The sequence below is a fragment of the Esox lucius genome, chromosome 16 (assembly GCF_011004845.1).
Source record: "Esox lucius isolate fEsoLuc1 chromosome 16, fEsoLuc1.pri, whole genome shotgun sequence".
In the NCBI taxonomy this organism is placed as follows: Eukaryota; Metazoa; Chordata; class Actinopteri; order Esociformes; family Esocidae; genus Esox; species Esox lucius.
The window spans coordinates 14,407,865-14,424,690 of NC_047584.1; the positions used below are offsets into that span (position 1 = coordinate 14,407,865).

Here is a 16,826-nt window from a genome sequence, read left to right on the forward strand (position 1 = left end):
TTTAGATGTTTGCAGATTTTTTATACTATTCATACTTTTAACAATTCAATCTGAAAACTTTGTAGTGTAACTGGTCTTCAACCATTTAAACTACAAAATCTAACGGAAACGTGTGAACACATAGACTGCTCAGGAATGTCCTTATATATTTAACACTACATCCATATTTGTAGAAATCCCAATGCATTGCATAGGCCATAGATGTTTATTGGAAACATCATGTAACTTGTCTTTCATCATTCAAGATGGCAGACAGGTCTGGAATGGGATGCTTCCATACAGTTTCTTTATACCATTTATTATTTCTTAACTTTAATAATTTTAGTGAATCAATTGTACACAAGAAAGAGTGATAAACAAATGTTTAAGTATAGCTGCAGTACGATAGCCAAGTACTATAGATAAGCACAGCTGTGCTTAAAATGATTTTACCAGAACCTTGAGTGTACAATAGGTTTTCTATAAGGGGTTACTCACATTTTGGGCTAACACAAGTTTGCCAAATATATTCAACTTGTATTCTTACTATATGATTTATTTCATGAGGAAAGTAGGACTGATTCAAATCTAGCACCACTATCCAAGACAGCTGGTTGTTCAAATCTTTCAAACCGACTAGCTGTCAAATTGATTAATTCAAATTGCTATGAGCATTGGGTGGGGAACAAGGCACTGTAGAATGTAATTGCGCTGTCCATGATCTTGAATCTGCTGAACTATTTTACATGAAAGGGAATTTTTGTAATCATAACACTAATGATTTATTTGTTTCAATCACCGCTAGGCGATGCTATGAAAGCTCTTTCTCCTTTCAAGCTAATGTTAGCGAACTAATGCTAACTCAATCTCTTAGAAGTTTCTAATTGTTTGAATTTTGTTTTGTTTAAAATTTTGGTCTAACTTGTTTTTCTATATCATTGAACAATAGAACAGTGCTGTTGCATGATTTTGCCAACAGAAAACATGCTGTTCGACTGTTTGACTTTCACATAGAGATCACTGTTCAGAATTGAAATAATGATTCAAACGATGGATAGTGTTTGTACAAAAAACTCTTGTTGTAAACAAATTGCTAGGCTAAAAGCAATGAGAAAAAAAATGCCTGGACACTTTTTAAGGTGGAGATCAAGTTGATGAATGGCCCTGGCTTAGCTGATGGTACAGGGATTTCTCAGATAGACCAGTAAACAATTACCTTAGTTTGAGTCATAGACCTTCCTGAGATATGATTATTGTTTTTTAGCAAGACTTGACTCTGCGAACAACCCATTTTAGAAATATGCAGTAGCGTCAATGGGAACTATTTGGATTTACCACTGCTCTTGGACAGTTATAACTTACCTCATGTAGAAAACTCTCTGTTGTTTAGGTTCCCTGGTTGTGCAACTTATACAGAACACAGCAAACCTGCCTGTTTGAAGTTTGCATCAACAAGACCAGGGTGCTCTGTGTTTACTTCCGCGGTTTCTCAAATTCATTTCAAAATGGGGATTACATGAATAAAGTGCATTACAAATTAGTTCTCACCAAACTGGGGGAAAAAAATATATAGGCTGAATTTGTGTGTTTTATAGAGTGATAAGTTGCGAGAAGACAATAAACCTGAACAAAATGTAAAACCTCAAACCTAAGTCAACATTTTTATTTTTCTCCTGAAGAAATTATCTGCCGAATATGTGTTCTTGCAAAACAGGAAATTTTAAAACTGTTGGTTTCCATTCAGCTCATGCACACACTTCACTTTGAAGGATGGCATGTCCATTGTTCGGGACCTGCTGCCCAGCCTCTCATAGAAAGGCCATGATTGGCAACGTGGTCAATGATTGTGGCACAAATTTCATTTAAAACTATAGTTTTTTGTATTCCCCTTGTAGCTACTCGATCACCACTGATCTTTCATTCCCTTTGCTAAATCTAATCTTGCAAATGGCTACGTGTAGGGCAACTCTTTTTTGCATAAATATGGACAGATTGCTGATTGAACAATTGTGCAAATAAGTTTTGTATTTGTGCAGTTTTGTTTATTCACATTCAAGGATGTCATTGTTATCAGCTGTGAGCAAATCTTTTAATTTTGGCTAAAATGGCAATTAGGTTAAATGGCGATCACCTTGAACTCAGTTTCATTAAAATAATTGTAGCAAAAAAGACAAAAAATATCAGGTGAAGGACTCCCAACGGTAGTATAGTAGTATTGTGGTCAAGCGTGTTGGGCCAGTGTGCAAGAAGTTACAGGTTCTAATCTCTGAGCCAACAAGCTGTCCCTGAGCAAGCCTGTTGATCCAAACGTCTCCCACATTGTTCCTGTAAATAGGAAGGTGTTCCTTGCGTAGTTACTTGGTAAAACAATTTAAAAAAAGACCCACATTTTGCCTTTTAGGGAGATTTTGTACTTAAGTGATCAGATCACATAAGATTGTAGATCTGTGTATTGTTCAGAGGGAATGTTAGCCAATAAAGCAATTTTTGTTATTGTATTATTATTTATAAAACAGATTACACAATAATGAATGTATGTGGGAAATAATAATTCTTTTTTTTATTTTTATTTATTGCACAAGCAATTACCCTTACCCACTGACCTCTACAAGACAAATCAGCTCCATTGTAACTCTGTTGTTGTCTTACAGTAAACTATTCATAACGGCTGCTCATGACGATGTTAAAACTAACACACAAATACACACACATACACACACACACACACACACACACAAAGAGGCTTGCCTCGTTTAACTAATGCTACATGCAGCAGCACTAACGGGCGGTTAAGTTATAATTATAACCAAAACAAGTCCTATGTCAATTACCTGCTGTATCCAGGAGAAAATCACATAATATCTGTCTCCTCATTGGGATTGAAAGTTTAATGACATAACAATATTATGTTAATCAGGATGTGAGGGAGACTATAGACCCAGGGTGGAGTGGGGAGGGAGTGGGTGGGAGAGACAGGAATGAAGATAGATAGATTTGGAAAGAGGTGGAAACAGAGAAAAGAAGGAAATGTACGATGACAAGGCCTCATAGACAGGGTGACGCCGCGGGGGCTACTCTCAGCCTGCGTGACACACCACACTGTGTTCCCTCACTCGGCTGTGCTCCGAGACCCGAGACCCGACTCAGGTTCTAGAGAGCCAAAAAAAAGATAACAATGACAAAAGAAGTAAACGGGCGGACGAATCAACGTGCGGCACGTTGACGGCCTGTGTCCTACGTTTGGTTATTTCTAGATATCCGGTTCAGAAAAAGTCCCCTTCAAAGGTTTAATCAAGCCTAAACATGTTTTCCTTTGTTCTTAATTATTGTTATTTTATTTCTTTTCCACAACGTGAGGAAAATTCTGTCATGGATAAAGTAAATATGGGCTCCTGAGGTAGAGCCCTCTGATCAAACACACTGTGGGACCACCAGTACTCAACACCTCCCTCACTGGCAATGGCCCGTGCTCTTCAAACACCGCTGGCGTGTGTATGTAGTGGTCTGGTTATTTTTACAGTCAGGATGCGCAGAACAAGAGTCTTGGGCCCTGAATGTGCTTACTTTCATTATGGAAGTCAACAGGCTCCAAGTGGGAAAGTCTTTCATTCCCCTGCAGAATCTCAGGCATCCAAACTGACCCGTCTCTTCTTCCCCAACCAAGTCATTCTGTATGTTTCTACGCCTCAGAACCTCTATGGTAACAACTGACTGTTTCTCTCACACTGGCCTCCCTATCCTGACCTACCTCCGAGCCCTCCTTTTGTGTGTTCCTTTTTTTCATTATGTCTTGGGAAACCTAGTGAGATTGCTTGTGGTGCTGAGGCAAATAATCTGGAATTAAAAAATGGATTCCTCTGGCCTTATCCTTAGCAACAGGCCTATCGCCATCTGTCCTGACAACGGGGCGGACGCCTTCACGGGAGCATGTTCTGTCACCTGTTCCTGAAATTCGCGCGCGTGTGTGTGTGTGTGTGTGTGTGCTTGTACCTTTTGTCTCAAAGTAGCCTTAATAATTCAGTGTTGTTACAGAACAATCCACGAAACAATAATTTAGTGCAACATATGGATTCCACAAATGTAATACAGTTTAACATGACTGAACACACCCTTTATTGCTTTTCCTTCATTACATACTGACTGGCCCAATATAGTTAACATGCAGAGAGACATCGGCAGACCCACTGAATACTTTTCTTGGGATGTAGCAGATATCATATTGCGAGAGACCCAGGCATAATACATACAACAATAATATGGAGGTGATTAGACGCTTCAGTTTTGTTTTTCTGGGTTCCAAAAGGTGAAAAGACTGATGAGAGATGACAAAGGAAGGTGTTCTGCCTGAAAGGAGAATGTCTCAATCGTTAGGTTTAGTCATTAGACACTTCTCAGTAAGTCTTCCAGTCACAGGGGTCAGTCAGAGGAGACAAGGGCTGCCTTTATCTTAGCACACAGAGGCCATCTCAGACAGCATTTAGCCACAGGGAGTCCCCTTTAGCACCCGGGAGAGCCCAAGTCGACCTCCAACCAACCAGGGCATCGACAGCTGCTCAACCCCCCCCCCCCCCCCCCCGAATCACCCTATAACCCCACCTATATTAAACTATTACAGGGATTTTCAAACTAAGCCCTCTGAGTGTGGGTCCCAAACCAAGGCCTGTATTGTTATCAAATATATAACCTAAAATATGACCTTAAATATATTCCTTTTATATGCCTTTATATATAAAATATAACCTTAAATGAGATTGATCCCATACCAAAGGGCTAAAATGCCTTCAGGATGTGTTGGTACTGCTACACTTTAAACATTCTTAATTGCTACTACATTTAATAAATATTTTAACCGACATTACTGTTTAGCTCTAGTAACTGCCCTACCCCCACTACACACACACAGACTCACACACACACACAAGGGTAATTTGTGTGTCCGGCTGCTTTATTCAATCAATACTGACTAGTGCTTATTAAAATGATATGATCGGCTCCACATTACTGTAGCTTTCTCTTTTTCCATCTTCCACTTATACTCTAAATGAGATGGATTCCTGTTTGATTTTCTCCAGACTAGTAGGGCAAAAGTCCCTTGCAACACGGGACTTTCCAACACAGTTTATAGAATGTAACATGTTAACTATCTGAAGACATTGCATCTTCTGAGGACAGTTTGATCTCCGCAGCAATCGTTCAATAAGCAATCACTAGCATCATTCTATAAGACTTTTTAACCCGTTATTACATTCATTTGTATTCAGTGGATGTAGAGAACCTCAAAGATGCTGCAGTAAACGTAGCTTTGCACTTCCTGCTCAAAATACCTTCCTGTCCGTTTCCCACCGCTTTCATCCGTGTGCTGTATATACACGTGCTCGTCCATGCAGTGTGTCTCGTATGCATCCGCACGCGCGCCTTTGACTAAGCCACCCGACTCAGTCTCTCGGCGAGTCTAATCGGGAGCTGAACTGACCGCGGTGGAAAATCCTTAAACGTTGCGGTCGAGACACCTGACTGTGAAGGGGACAGTGCGGTCCCTGTCCGTGTGATCAAAAGAGTCAGCGTGACTAATCACGCTCGCTGTGATGACGGCCTGGCTCCTGATCCACTTCAGAGACTGAGGTTAATGAGTGATCTACAGCCTGCAGGAGGCACGGAGAAGGCATCACAAGGCCGATGACCTATTAGACGTTTATTATTATGGACGGAGCACTGCAAATCACCCACCCCCTGGACCACAACTAGACCTGAGGCCAAGGAATGCAGAACGGAGAGAAAAAAACAAGGGTTTAGGTGCAGCTTTTAGTTTTACTAAGTTGGTAGCGGCAATCGCCGGACAAAAATGCACAATGTGGCGCCGAACAAAGAATATTCAGAGCGTTGAATTGTTAAAATACAATCTGGGGATGTGGAACTTTGTACCGATACACACACCGAAGCACTGTGAAGTGCAACATGGAGCTATTTCTTCCTGGTGGGAAAGCCCTCCGTGTAACAAGTTCATGAGTCCATGCGTGCAGGCATTGCAGATTACATTCTTTTCAGGGGCATGATGAGGCCCATTCACACAGTATCAAAGGTCAAACGTGGTAAATGGAAGGTTAACCATTTTATCATGAAGACGCTCCTTCCGAGTAGGGCTCTGTTCAATTAATTAGTTATTGCTTAATTCATTCCTTCAACCAGAGGCAGTCTCCATTTAGCCGAGCTATGCGTATCTGTGCATCCAGTCACTTAAAAACCAGACACAATTTGAAAAGAAACCACCCCCTTAGGCCAAACTGTGTCGGAGACTATGAGCGGAAAAAAGGCAAAACGGACAATCTGTACGATGGGTCACCCCATTGATAGTTAACTAAGGGTGTGTTGTGAAAGCCTTCTCAAATACTCAGTACTTGCCATTAACATATCTACTGTACGTGGCAAACATGAGCGGCCTCAGCTTCAAGAAACGGTGGAGAATGACAATAATGCCACCAGTGTATTAGGAACATGGAGCAACGTGTTATTGTGCAAAGGAATGTATGACCAACTGCCATCCACAAAGGGCCTCTCTTTGAGAGATAGGAGATCATATCATATTTTTAGAACACAGTCCTTCTGTACAAGGGGATGGATTCTATTTGTTTGTTTCCATGGCGAAAGGTAGTAGGGTAGGCTTTCTGGTGTCCAGATGACTTTACGTCGCTCTGTTCACATTAGCATTGATTGTCAAGTTAATCGAAATGACGTTCAGAAAGGGACGGACTGCGTGGATCCAAGGTAATGTCACAAAGCGATTAACCATCTTTTGATAAATAGTCTGTCTCGCAAGTTGTATTCATATGTCAAATTGGTGTCAGCCTATCATGATCAATGTATCCTCTTCTGTGAATATACCACTAAAAGCCCTATGGAAGATTCTGGAAACCCTTGTTGGAAAATTACATAACTTTTTGGATATCACTGCAGAGTGACTGGCTGGCTGCTCCAGTACCAGGTGAAAATCAAGCATCTCAAAGGGCCCAATAGACATGTACATTAGGTGAGACAGAACTCACCCTCACGCTCCCTCCATGCCGCCAGTCCAGACCCAACCTTGTTCCCTGTGGCGGTGAATGCCCTCTCTCAGGGGATTGGTTAATGATTCTCCTTATTCGAGGCCAGCAAAGGACCCTCAGGCATTTCATTGGACAGACAGAGAGACAGAGAGAGAAAGAAGGGAACCTCAAGAGAGAGAGAGAGAGAGACTGGCCAGGAATGGGGGGGAGGGCAGCGTGGGGGGGCTAAATGGCACAGAATTCCACACAGAGCCCTGGACGATATGAAGTGCAACATTGTGCGCTTGTCACAATGGCCATACTGTCGACACGATCCCTTCTAATTGAATTAGCCTGGGAGATGGTGCATAAATTCCCAAAGAATTCTTCTGATGCACAGGGGTTGCCCCCAATGTTGAGGGCCAATATGAGTGCGTCTGTGTTTGGGAGGTTGCAGACTAACCTGCCCCTGGTACAATGGCATGTCTATGAGAAGAATGGGTCTTTTACTTCAGGTCAGACCTGAACTTAAATGTGAGGGACAAGGTCAGGAGTCAACCAGATACGGTGAAGTGCTGGTTTGACTGACCACTTCCCTTCAGTCAGATGAGTTGGACAGTTGGCATGCTATGTTGCAGCAGAAGCTTTCGGAGAAGAACAGTGACACTTTCAGGGAATATAAATAAAATAGAAAATGTATAGTCTATGTATTTCTGAATATATACCTCTTGATTAAAAAACACTTCGGACACTACAATATAATTCATGGTTTATTTTCATAACAGATAACTATTAGCTATTTTTCATTAATGAAAAATGCAAAAACACCACTTAGTATTTTTTATTTTTTATTTTATTGTTGTCAGAACAAAGCAGTGGCTGAATTGCCCTTAAATAAACACATTACTAGCATTAAAAAAGTTATTCTGCAACAATATTTCCCCAAATCACTTAAAACAAAATAAAAAAAATTACCTCAGGTTCAAACGTTCATACAAGGGGGATGAACATCCATTTCTCAGGTGGTAAACTTCTCAAAACGAAAACAAGAAACAAAAGTGTCACTCTTAGTTAATCCTATATATTGTCTACTATTAGGTTTCAGTATTCATTAGGTATTTGAGGTGGTTAAGGCATACTCAAATCAAAGTTTAAATTACACTATGAAGTTGACATAGTCTCCCTGTCTGTACTAAACTCAGAGTGGTGTCATTATATAAAACTTCCCCAAACAGCAACACGTTGGAACAACTTTTCCTGACTTAAGCCTCTCCAAGAATACTACAACAGGGAGGAAGGAATTGTGCTCGTTATTTGGAAAAGCCCTTTTCCTTATTTCAGTGAAAACACTTCCTAGATTGAGTCAGTCCAGGTGGCATTCAGATCACCAAAGTGACACCGTCTCTGATCTTTTTTTATTGATCAAAAATTTTTACATCTTTTTAAATCCTAAAATAGATGCGTGCTTGACAGTTGGAAACAGTTTAGTGGGGGCTCTTTTCACAAATTGCAACTCAAATGGTATTCTTGGTGTGACCCCAACAACCACAGTGGGTGAAAGAAGGATTTTTCCTTTCTTATAGTACACAGAAATACAACGCTGCCCAGTCACTCCATTTAGTTCTCTGACCATTGAGCTTATTCTGGGGCATTTTTCAAATGAGAGTCATGACTGTATCATTTTTCATGAGAGTGGGAGATGTGTTTCAAGTCATCCCAAATTATAATGGGAAAAAAACAGTGTTCTTAAATTGTTATATTTAACATTATTTTCCTTTTGTCTAATAAGTTGTGTAACTGTATTTTTGACTTTCATGCACTACTAGTCACCAGCTGTACAATTGTTACTGATCAGATTACTCTGTAAGGTGGAGCCTACTAGATTTAGTACCAAACAAAAACTGGCTATATGCCACTGGCAACCATAAACTCCCTCAAGTGAAGCATAAATAACATGTGAAACTACGTCTCTGATCACATTCTTAATACACTCCAAATGAAAAATTATGATTTGTCTCCCAATCCAGTGATACAAAAAAAAAAAAAAAACTTGAAATGTCTTGATCGGTGGGAGAGAATCATTCATTTCAGTCCCACTGCTCGCTGGGTTGTGGCTCGTGGATTTAGAGAGTAAACATCCCCAGAGATCAGACGTACATAGCTGAGGTTTCCGTTAGCTAAAACAGTGACCACTATCCGCACTACCATTCACAGTTATGTCACCAGGCCTAGACAAAGATTATCATGACTTAATACTGAAAGGGTGTGGCTATGTGGCAGCACTTCGTGTTGCCAAGAACTCAATCCAAAGATCCAGAAAAAGACCCTTTACACGACACCAAACCGGCTTCAATGTGCGCAGGTTGATAGCCAGATGAAATCATGACACTCAGGCCAAATGCCATAACCAAGTGTGAGCCACCTATATTCATTTGGGGAAAGGTTGAAACATGCATATGTATGCATGAAACATTCATGGACATTAAGATAGCTTGCTGAGAATAAGCGTTCAGTTGACATGATTTCACTGGTAATACATGATGGTTTCATGTGCTGGAGGATCATAAAATTCTCATGGAAAACTGGGTGTTTCTTCACGCCGCTGATTGATCCGCAGATACGAACGGCAAAACAATATCGTTTTAAGAAAGCTGTCTCTCAGAAATCTCTCCATGTTTATCTTTTAATGGCCCATGTGGTTTCGAAAGCACGTGAAAACAAATGATTAGAAGGGAGGGTGGAACGTATGCGTCCAGCATCTCAAACAGAACAAGGTTCTGCTTAAGAGCCTTGCAACACAGACAATCGTGGATGCGTGCACGCCATACGGGTTAAACGGCTGAACAACTTGTGGCCCACATAGTTTACATTGGTTTAGTTCAAATGATGAGTTAAAGTTAAAATAAACGACGGAAGAGGGTTGCAAAAAAGATTTTTTTTTTTAAAAGGCATTATAAAATCATTAGTTTAAAAAAAAATTACATTACAAACCCCATATTAAAAATACACTAAATAATATTTTAATGAAGTGTTAAAAAACATCCCAAAATTATTATTATTTTATAAATTGTGCATTTTGACAGGGCCTGTAATTGTGGCTCATAGATGAAGTTGGATTGGGTTTATTTCAACAGTTTTATAATCTGTCAAAATGACACCGGATCAAAATAATGAGTATCCACTAATCCACAGATTACCTTCAACAGTGTTTAAGAGCACCATCGATTGAACTTTACCTCAACTGGCAAGCGTTTGTGTTTCTTAGAATTCCAAAACCTTCACCTCATTCTCAGCAAAGTGTCACATTGCTTCACACATCATTCCCTCCTGAATTGAGACACACACACAAACACACATGCAAACACACACACAGAAACCCACACCCTACACACACACACACTCACACAGGAAGACTGTTCCAAAGCGTTCTCCTCTGACAGGCTGTAGGTGCACTTGTTAGGTGCCAGATTGTTTCTGTTAACACGGGCACTGACCCTGCTGTTTTACCTGCATGTGTCTGGGAAACACGCCAGCTCTCTTCCCTTTTCCCCTAACTCTCCCAGGCACACTGCCCATTAAGCTGTCAATATGCATGTAGGCCAAGTCACCTTTGCCATGATTTAACTCAGCAAATTTCCTTTTCCCTCTGGTGTAGATGCATGCACAAACACAGACATACGTGCACACACAGAAAAGAAAACAGATATAGGAAAAACGTTCTTGGGGGTAGACAAGCTAAATATTCAAATTTGTTAGAGATTAGGTTGTTATGACTAACTACAAAAATAACTTCAGAACTGTTCATTTTCTAAATCTGAGCATTTACTTCCGTGGTCAGTTGTATGACATTACTTGAATAGTTTACCCTAATAGGTATGAATCCATTTGGGTTGGGTGTCTTAATAAAATGTAATCCTGCCTCTCACCGCTGATATAACTTCTCAGTAGGCCTATACACTCTCAGCATCTATTCCCAATTTGCACAGTTTGATTTAAGTTACCTTGTGAATCCCTCCCCGTAGAGAGGTGCTTACGTTCAAGTGTGACATCAGTGCAACAGGATCTCGCCTTGCGGTGCGGCCATGGAAACCCAAGAGGAATATATCAAGGCCTCAGACATTTCTCTGGGATGTGTGGACGCCAGGGGACAGCCCAAAAACCAAATGAATTGCTCAACGAAATCTGTTATTAAAAGAGAGGGAAAGGGTAGAGAAAGAGAAAAGAGAAATGGGGAGTTGGAGAAAAACAGAAGGAGGAGTATTAAACAGACGTCTCTTTGACTTAGGTATTAAGGATCATGAACAACAGGATATTATACTTACAGGGGATATTGACACACTTGACATACAGAAACAATGAGTTGAGTCTGTGGATAACATCAGTACACAGCGCTCTTCTTTCCTAGTACTTCACTCTCAGTGCATTAGTGTACAGTTATACTTCCTTCAGATACTGTAAAATGCTGTAACTAGGTGTTGGCAGTCATTCTTGACAGTTTCTATTAGTGACAAAAAAGCCGCTGGCCTCTGTTTGAATTATTATACATTTTATAGATTCATTAAACTATTGGCAGAAACTTAAGCATAAATTGAAGTTTGACTTTAGCAACTCTCAGAAAGCTTGCCTGGTGATGGGTAAGAATTAAAATTCCCCAAATTCAGCACTGCCTTTTCACCACAGAAGAGCAAATAAATTAAGGAGGTTTATTATGCTAAAGTTTAACCGCAAATTAGTGATAATATTAAAACCATACAGAATTTCCTTTCACTCTATCACTGTCTTCTCTCCCTTTCTCCACAGACGTGTTTGATATAGTCCCAAACTTTCTGTCTGTAACAGTGTATAGTGTGGCGCAGATCCACTATCAGTGGGCAGGGTGGGTTGGTTGGACTATTACATGCCGTTAGCAAAGCCATCAGCTGAGTCATTCGGGTAATTGCTAACATCGGAAACTGTTTATTTCATTTGCATCCTGTATTCTCCAGAGCCCTATGTAACAACAGAAAATGCCTCATCCTTTTTCATCAACAATTTGTTTCTTTTTCTACTTGTGCCAGCATCAGCAAGTAAAAAATGTTTGCATCAGCAAGTAAAGAGATTTGTGGTATTCTCAAACTATTGTTATTCATGGGCAGCATTTTGGGTGCAATAATGTTGTTGTTTTTTTAAGTTACATATTCTTTTTTATATCTCAGCAATTCTGTGGTAAGTAAGTGTAAAATCCACTTTGATAAACAGTGAATAATTGGATCACTAAATCATGACCAGAGTTTAAATAAGTTCTGATCATCGTAAATGTGTAAGAACAATCTTCATATACAATTGTGCCGGTGGAAACCTAGGCTTTTTCCAACTGCAAAATTATGAGCAAATAAGGTAAGAGTTTATTAGAGATCTATGTCGAACAATAAAATTTTAATTTGCTCTCAAAAATATAATGGTCAAGTTGATAGAAGTGACACTATCACTAACTGTCCCCTACTCAGAATTGTGTTGCCGCCACACACAATTTAAAGGTCGCTCAGATTATTTCTTTTAGAACCTCCTGACATACTACTTCCTTGGGGTCTGGCTCATCACAAAGTCTGTGAGGAAAAAAAAAACTTGACAAAGTTCCAGATTCTGATAAGACACAAGGCCTTCCATTCACACTGTGTGTCCCAGTGAGGTCATATGTTTTGTAGTGAGCTGAGTTGCCTTTTTGTGTATCGGGGAAAAAGGGCATTTTGGCATGATCCTTGTTGTTATGAACTCCCAAAGAACATCCATCAGTCTGTAGGTCATTTGACAAGGCCTTAGGGTGCATGTGTAACGCAGCAAAGAACGTACCGTAAGCTAACGCCACAGCTAGCGGAATGTCACTGATGGAGCTTTCCAGATACACATAAGAATGAATAGAACTGCCGTCCCCATTGTAGTCAAAAATAGTATAATGGTTGACTGGCTGCCATTGGGAGTGCATTCATAAGAGAAAAGTTGGGTAGTGCAACAATGTCACCTGCAGTGATCTGTCTTGTATAATGCAAGGTTAGGATTTCAAAAGTAATGTGGCCACAAACAGCTGTCGCAAAATAAAAGAAGTGCATAATCAATTGGGTCCTATTTTTGTGCCAAATCAGTTTAACAACAATAAATCTGTGACTAATTATTTTGGATTTAAGGTGCAAATGTAAGACCGTTTTACAACTAGTAAAGAAGTTATAGTATGTGCGCCAATAAGCAGGATTTCTAAAGATTTAAATTAGAACTAGTTTAATTCACTTCCACCAAACACAAGCTAGCCTCTGTAATAGCTAGCTAACATACTTTTTTATCTGGTTGTTTTGCTCCAACCCTCTAATGTTACCATTAGCTGTTGCTTAATCCAGCTGCTACTGCTGCAGCTGCCCAAGATCGTAATGTAGCAGGCGAAGAGAAACAGGCTGGTCTGAACTAAGAACTAGAGTTAAACCATAAAAGCAGAGAGTGTACCCATCAATCTGTGCCTTGATTTGTTTAATTAACTTCACTAGCATTAAAATAAACACATTCCATTGCATGAGCCACATCAGTAAGTGTAATTTGAAGGAAAATCCTATGGAAAGTCTAACATCACATAATAGAGACCCATAGCTGCAGTGAAGAAGTCAATAGAAGGCAGACCATGGGTGTCATTGAAAAACATCGAAATTGATATAAGGAAGTGCATATTTGTCAAATCTGTCATGAATGATTTATTGTACAGGCCCACAATTCCAGTTAGTCCAGTTTGGTTACTTCTGGCCGTTCATGTACAGAATAAATAACTGAGTGCTACCTCCTATTCAGTCAGTGAAACATACATACAAATAAGAGCTAAATGTATGCTAATTCTATAGAGGGTCAATGAGGAGATTATACTTTTTTCTCAGGACAAATAACCTCTTTACAGTGTTTTTGAAGGAGGGTAGTCACGTGTGTTTGAGGTCACAGGGTCTCTGTTAAAGAAACTTCATCTTAAACATTATAAAATTGTAAAAATGTTGTTATAGATGCAAAAAAATATTTTGCAATATTTTGTATTGCTCAAAGAAAAATCACAATTGAATGAAATTTAATTTAAATTCATACAGGTATTTTCGTGAAGGTGAGATTTGTCATCTTTTAGATTGTTTCCCTAAGTTTCCCAGTTGAAAATTCAGAGCCAAATATTTAGTTACTGTATTAGTCCTAACTCAACCAACTTGACTCCCTGACGTAGTACCACTTTACAAGACCATTTATCTCAATAACAAAAGTCAAGGTCAAGTCAAATTTTGTATCTGAACGTCATAGGGAACTCATACGTGCAGAATGCAGCTTGTTTCTAGAACAAACCATTCAAAGGATACAAAGACCAAGGTCAAAGTCAAATGGCAGTGCTAAGATTTTGGGTTACATGGATCTAGAACATATAACGACCGTATACTACATAGTACTATTAGCAATATTAGTGTGACGCCTGCCCCCATGGCGCCGCACGCTCTCTCCCTCTCCGACAATTCACCTAGCCAGCGTATTAACCACCGGCAGGAGATGATGGCAGCAGCACACCCCATAGACACACCTGCTCCTCATCATTCATTATGTTGTGTATAAGTATGCCTTGTTATCACCTGCTCCTCACAGATTATTGTGTCCTGTTGTTCGTGACCACATGGTGCTGCCTTATGCCTATGATTATACATAAAAAAGAAGTGAATCTTATCTATGTGTTTTGTTTTTTTGTTTTGTTGTTTTTTGCCTCACCGCATACACGCTACCGTCACACCTCACAATTAGTGCTATTCCTTATTCATATTATTAGTTTGTAAGAACAGTGTCTAATAAAGGTATCATGTAATATATGTAACTCCCTCTCTGTTGATAATAGAAAGCCTGTTTTTACAGTGACTATCAGGCCAAAGAATCTGCTGATATGTGGCATTTGTGCATTTTATTTAGGGCAGGCTGCAAATCACAGTGTTTAATCAGTGAGACGTCTTAGTAAGACTATGAAACTAAATAGTTTGTTAGGCCCCAACCATGTGCGCTAGAAACCAGTGTGACACAGCAAATTCACGTTCTTGGAACATTCATTGGAACATGTCCTCCTGAATGTGTCTTATAACAAAAACAAATGCTGGAACTGAAATGACCACGCAATATTATATTAGTGTTTTTTATTCATGAAAGTATTAAATAGTCCATGTAGTAAAGAATACAATAATCCCCATTCATTCAAACAAAAACAATTATCCCATTTCCATTTGTGGATGGTGAGCTGTTAGACAGATGGTTCAGCCAAAACGTCGAACTGCAAGTGTGTTCAAAGGGTCTGTGTTCTGGCTCTCCATATACGGCTTCAGAGACTGGATTTTGAAATCGGGCAAGAAGGTCGCTGTAACACCACCTGCTGCTCTGATGTTGCTCGGTTTTAAAGGCCCACAGGAACCCAATGTCTGCGGCTTAGTTTCTAGGGTGTGTGTTCCCCATATGCATTTGTTTGAAGCACCTGCTCCATGTGGCATTTTCAAGATCAGTCTGCAAGAAAGCCTCCAGTCACACTGTCTCATAAATTAACCTTGGAACCATGAAAGAGATCTTCTGAACTCATGTGGTCGATACATCGTTCAGAGCTGCACAGTGACTATCAGGGGTTCATTCTGTCTCTGTATTTTCGTAGGATCCTTAGATGCCTTCACAGCATGAAGAAAACAACAACAGTTGAATCTGTGATCACTCATCAGAACGTCAGATCACTGATCAGTTATTTTCCACGTTGCTGCCTAAATGTCTATGTAAATCCTGACTCCTGAAGTGTTTTGGGGATTTAAAGGGAACATAACCTTGTTGAATCGATTATTATTAATCAATATTTTTAGGGCAGTATGCTGTTGTGTTAAGCGTGCACTGATGTGGAGGAGTCATTGTCTGCATTTACAATGAAAAAGAAGGCATCATTCAATACGTCATTCCCCTACTGATGATAAACAGGAACATTTTGAAAATGCCAGATCGCTATTACAAGAGGCATCATTCAGTCAAGTTTAGTTAAAAATGTTACAGTGGTGTCTATGATATTGCATGGCATAGAAAAAAACACTGAAATCCTTGAGCATGTGTGTCGATTTGTCTTACTTAAACAGATTAAAAGATGTTCCATTATAGCTACACCATGTGGTCAATACTGACATACTTATAAACTATATCGACAGAATTCATAACGGGGTACCAACTTTTGTGAATATATATATATATATATATATATATATATATATATATATATATATATATATATATATATATATATATGTTGCATGTCTGATTTAAATGCATGTGTCAATGTTCATTAGTAAACTGCTGCCAAACAGACTTGTGTCACAAAATGATTGATTTGTCCCAGACATTTAACAATAACCTATCATCTGTAGACAGATATCTCTATTTCACAATTAACTCTAGACTAATTCTCAGTAGTTTCCTTCTTCAGTACATAATATACAAAGAGGACTTTAATGGCAGGGTGGCATAAACAGCTGAATGTTGGTTTGTTTCTCTTCAATCATTAATTACTTCAGTTGACTGGATTATCTTGCGATTGCTTGGAAACATGTGGTTTGAACTGTAAGAACTCTATCTTGAAATAATACAAATAGGTCTTTCTCAATAGACCCAGAAAACGCCTCTGGGTTATTGGTCTAAGTCATCACAGCAGACATACAGTCACCTCCAAAATTGTTGGCACCAAATAAATCATGCTTCATTAATGGTTTAAGGAGTTAACCAAAACACATTTTATTAAATCAAAATGATGGGTGAAAAATACACTGCTGCTTTGGTCAGAAAACA

At 39.5% G+C, this 16,826-nt stretch overlaps 1 long non-coding RNA gene across 3 annotated transcripts in view; it reads right to left on the bottom strand.

The window, feature by feature from the left end:
- Positions 1–16,826, bottom strand: part of LOC105016250 — a 78,620-nt gene that overhangs the window by 21,908 nt on the left and 39,886 nt on the right. For all 3 annotated transcript variants that reach the window (XR_002197985.2, XR_828457.2, XR_828456.2), the window contains one exon: positions 11,000–11,180. This is a non-coding gene — a long non-coding RNA (uncharacterized LOC105016250). The remainder of the gene's footprint in view (positions 1–10,999; positions 11,181–16,826) is intronic.